This window comes from Drosophila santomea, chromosome 3R (genome assembly GCF_016746245.2).
Source record: "Drosophila santomea strain STO CAGO 1482 chromosome 3R, Prin_Dsan_1.1, whole genome shotgun sequence".
NCBI classification, from domain to species: Eukaryota; Metazoa; Arthropoda; class Insecta; order Diptera; family Drosophilidae; genus Drosophila; species Drosophila santomea.
This window is the reverse complement of record NC_053019.2, coordinates 15,637,303-15,642,471: the sequence shown is the minus strand read 5'-3', so window position 1 is coordinate 15,642,471 and position 5,169 is coordinate 15,637,303. Positions and strand designations below refer to the sequence as shown.

The 5,169-nt window shown below is 41.4% G+C and overlaps 1 long non-coding RNA gene across 2 annotated transcripts; it reads right to left on the bottom strand.

Annotated features, from left to right (window-relative positions):
• Positions 1-2,175: 2,175 nt before the first annotated feature.
• LOC120452434 lies at positions 2,176-4,600 on the bottom strand. Of its 2 annotated transcripts, none has more exons than XR_005616468.1 (3): positions 4,332-4,600; positions 4,084-4,267; positions 2,176-3,257 (listed from the first exon to the last, which is right to left on the bottom strand). It is a non-coding gene; the product is annotated as an uncharacterized LOC120452434 (long non-coding RNA). The 2 variants fall into 2 exon arrangements; XR_005616469.1 differs by having other exon boundaries at positions 4,385-4,600.
• Positions 4,601-5,169: the final 569 nt, after the last annotated feature.

Sequence of the window (5,169 nt, the reverse complement as noted above, 5' to 3'; positions counted from 1 at the left end):
TAATTTGTTGGCACTTGCAACTGTGGCGTGGCATTTCTCTCTCACTTTTGCGAGTTGCTCCAGGGCATGGTATAATGCCTTTAATTACACCCATTGCTCATTATTTAAGTAGATAGATATTCCCATCTGCCGCATCGCAGGCTGTCGCTCGAAGTCATTCAAATTATGCTTGGCTTTGTGTGTAACATTTGCTTGTAATCGTGGTGCCGATTCATGAATTTCGATGATTATGCCGATCAAGCAGGGGAGTGTGAACTCAATTTGTATGGTATTCCATCAATGACGCCACAAATCGCTATTGGCATAGACAGCAGCTGCAGCTGCAGCTACAGCTGGAATTAGTTTTTCATGTAAATTTTTAGCCAAACTATGTGTGGTTGACTGCGCTCCACTTCCACTGGCCAATATCCCCTGGCCATGGCCAGTTCCCCATGTGCGTTTATTATAATTTATGTAGCAATTTATCACACACAACGCTCGCCCAATTCCCTCTGCCCCAAAATTCCATGGCTAATGCCCGATGAACATCGGCAGGAACAAAGCCAAAGTTGTCCATAATATCCATGGACCTGCCCAAAATTTTCAATTAGAAATTTGGCAATGTGTGTGGAGGCTTGGGGAATTCGAGAACGAGTGTGGCGGCAGAGTGCATAAATTTTTAATAAATTCTATTCAAATTTTCGCAGAGCCGGAGACTGGGTAATTTACCTGAAATGTAACAGAGTAGAGCATTTTGTGTAAACTTATAAACTTTTGCTTTAGCATCGAGGAATTTATGGGCTTGTTTGCAAGCCTTTTGCTTCTGTTTTGACTGGAACAAAAGTGGTGCGTCTTAGATATACATTTTCACTTTACTTTGAGAACCTAAATATTATTTGAGCACCACCCACATAAATCCTAATTAAACACCATTTACTTGGATAGTTGTAAGTGCTTCTGTACTACTCCAAGCCACACTTTTGTAAACTAAAATAGAACTGGGGAATACAAAAACCCTCCCGGAAACGCAATCTTCTGTCAGCCAAGCCATAAATTACCCAACCAAAGTCCGGCTCAATGGAATGGCCGATTGAAAGTCGGTGCTGCAATGCTAATGCCTTTTGCAAGGCACTTAAATACTTCGATGGAGCGGCGATTAGAGGTCCTGGCACATTTGCCATTGCAAATGGCCGAGAAGCGCCGCAGACGCGCTAGCAACAATAAACAAAACCGGTGGAAGCAAAGTGACGACGGCATTAGACAACATCGCATATCAATGCAATCGCAATCCGCTTTGGCCAAGATTTATGGACACTGCAACGCAGCAGCGGGCCAACTCCAAGTTGCCCAGCTGAGGAGTTGAAGTCAAGTTGGCAACGGCAGCTGCAAGTTGGCTTACAGTAAATATAAAATAGCTGAGTCTGGAAAATCAGCAATTCAAAGGGATTTGCGTGAGAAAGCTGGCGACAGTAGTCGACACTCCCAACCGGGCAACTCCGAAAAAAAATCCTTCGGGACGGCGCAAAACCAAACGGCAAGGACAATGCAACGGACAGAGGTGAAGAGTGCAAGAGGTCCTTCTTGCAGCTCCGAGCTGTACGCCATTGCAATGTCAATACAATCTGGCAATGGTTCAATTGCTGGCAAAATGTTTGCCTAACCGCGTGTGCACTCACACTGCACATGGCACATTGTTTTTGGTCGATCAGCGGGGGCAGTGCGGAGTTTTCAAAGGGGTGTGGCATGTGTGGCATGCCTGCTCCACACATACACACATACATTCATACATAGTAGTAGCATGTGCCATGTGCACGCCTCGCCGAGCATACAATTGGCATGGGTCGCGCCACCGCAACAAATGAGGGGCAATCAAAGCTGCCTCGGACACAAACTACTGAAAACTAAACGCTGAGCACTGAAAGCCGACATCTGAAAGTCTTGCGATTCATTGGCCACCGCAGCATATCGATTTGGCGGCTAATGGATTCCAATGCCAATAAAATAAATTCATTAAGAATCGTCTGTTGTTTGGGTGGTTCTTGTGCTCAATTGTTTAGCAATTAAACGCATTAAACATTAATGAGTTTAGCAAATGGATATGTATCTGCTCAAACTTCTTTAAAAAATGGAATTACCAAGTTGCTAAGCTAAAAGTAATTATTTAACTGTGGTAACCAGTTTTAAAGTTGTGTATGATAGTCGTAGAAATTATTTTCAAATTTACAAGATAATCCAGAATAATCCCGTCCATGGGCACCTTGCAAAGAGAGCTTCACAATTTTCTAATCAATCAGAGCGCCATCGCAGTTTCTGAGAAGTGGTTCGCACTTCGTGCCGTTGGCTGCCGTTTGACGGTATTTAATTTTGCGTCAGGGCTTCACAAATGTTGTGACACCCAAGAGAAACATCCTGCTGGAGGTATGGCGGCCATGGCTGCGGCCGGATTGCTTCCAGGTGCACGGAATGGGGGGCGTGGCAGCCGGATCCGGATTGTTTGTTGGCTGCAAGCGACAGGAGAAGGAGGAACGGAGCGGCAGGAGCGGCGATGATGCCTCGTCATCCTGCTGCTGGCTGTACGGGCATGCAGGTAGGTGTGCTTCTGTGGCAAGCCAAACACGACAAGAATTTAATTAAAATCTGAAATTACTGCCGTCGGCAAGAAAGTGGCAATGGCCAGAATTTTTAGCAATTTTAGATGCGAAAAAAATCGCTGCCTTTATAGGTTATATGACCGAATTTACGCTTTAACTGTGCCACAGATGTCCTGGCCATATTGACAGGGACAAATATGGCAGCTTCTTCTTAATGAAAAGTGCACACACAAAGGCCGGGGGGAAAAATGCGGTTTCCACCTGGAAAATTGTGACTTCGGGCTGCTTGACGTTTTCACGCCATCTCTCGAATTTAAATACGTTAACATCGGGCGACCAAATATAATTACTTGTTGTCCTGTGGCCGCATTAAGGCACACGTTCTCCTAGACTTTCCGCGCGTAATTCCCGGCAAATTAAAATAAATGCCGCTTTATTCGGTCGGGCAGGCGAAATGAAGGAATTTTCCGAGATGCACTGAGATGGACTTTAATTTTTAATAGGATAAATACGCTTGCATGCGTGCTGGTATCTGCTTTAACGGCACAGAGATTAAATTATACGAAAATATGGCCATCAACAAACCCATAAACAATGGCACAAAAGTCCGTCCAGTCGATATCCATGAATCCACCGCAGATAAAGCCTCGATTCGCTTGGCAGAACTTAAGTTCCTGGTGGAACACACTAGAAAAAATGAATATGTTGTATGTTATATGATATAATATGTTACATAAAGCACAATTTTGATTTACTAAAAATAATTTATTCAGTTTTCGTTGTATAACTCTGAAATAATATAAATCTAAATTTGAAACTAAGTTACAATTTAGGTAAAATCAAGATTTACTTTATAAATAATTAAATTAATTTATCATAAACATAAAATGTAATAATATAATAATATAATGTAATAATATAATAGTATGTAATTGTATAACTCTAAAATAATATAGATCTAAATTTGAAACTAAGTTACAATTTAGGTAAAATCAAGATTTACTTTATAAATAATTAAATTAATTTATCATAATCATAAAATGCAATATTCTGCAAATTTTTAAGAATGTCACCCAAAAACCTTTACTGTGCTTCTCTCTTTTTCATTGTAGCTCTGTGTTTCCTCTTCAACTTTAATGAATTAAAACATGAAATATCGACTTGCAAACATTGCTTAACTGCATTATTACTTTCCACCATATTTAAATTCAGTTGTTAAGGACATCTGCGACCGGGCTTGTTTTACACTTCCGCCTTGCCTTTTGCATAGTCGCCCACACTGCGTATACTTAATTCCAAGCCGCAAAACAATTATAAATTTAATTATAAAATAAATGCAAACAGGGTGTGGGTGTGGGTGTGGGTGTGAGTGTGGGTGGTCCATTGTCGATTTAGCAAAACATTACTGGGGCGTCAGCAATTGAAAGACACACAAATGCAAACGTGACAAGTTAGTGTAAATTTACACGATAAATTCATTAAAAAGGTACACAAAGCGGTGGAAATAGTTTACCGATTTGTTGTTGCCGAAGTGCCCCGTTGTTGTTCCTGCAATTGTCAGTGTTGGCATTGCATGTTCAGTTGATTCAATTTAATTGTTGTGCAACATGCACGGTAAATTGGGTGGCAGGGGCTCTTCGTTTGCGAATTTTGTTGCCTGATTTTCCCTCAGAAAATATATTTGCGGCATGGCGGAGCTGGAATTATAACATAACAAGCAAAAAGAAACATTTTGCGGCATTCGAATAAATTATTAGTCACCTCCTCGCATGGTTTCGCTAATTTCTACTGATTTTAATTAAAAATCTTTTTACCCGCAACAACAATCAACGAAATGCCGCATGAAACACCAAACTGTAGTTCACACAAATACGTACACGGAATGTGGCTGTTCCATGTATTATATGCTAATCGAGACCCAAAAGCAAATCGCTGCTACAAAGCACAGCCAATAAATATAAATATTTGTGTGTCTATTTGGGCAATCAACGAAATTATGGTTATATCAAAAGCACTCTGCAAAATATGCCGAAAAAGGTGACAGCAGACAAAATTTCAAAATGTTACGCATGAAATGGGAAACGTTTGAATGCTTTTGGAGTGTTCAGCCAAAGCCTATGTTTATTTTTACGATCTTAATATCTCCATATGCTTTGACTCCGCCTGACCGTCTAAAAATAAACACTAACTTTCTTGGGTTACAGATCGTATCCTAAGAATACATTTCTGGAGCAAAGAGCTTACATAAACCGAAAGCACTCAAAGTAAAGCCAAATGGAAACGCACTTAAACAAGTCCTTTGCCCGCATTTATGACTGCGGTATGCGTGATTTGCAGTAATTTACTCATAATTCCAGGCTGGCAAAAAAATGTCCCACAACAAGGAAATTGGAGGGGGGGGGGACAAGTTGCTAAAGCAACACACCATTATTATAAATATTTCATTATGTTTTAAGTGCCTCCACGCAGCAGCACAACAATAAAAATGGGCCACGACACGCGGGAGCTCGTGGCCGATTTTCCCGCCATTACTCATACGCAGCGTGGCACCTTTGATGCGTGGCCACCGTCGCCAACGTCGCCAGCGTCGCCGGGCAAT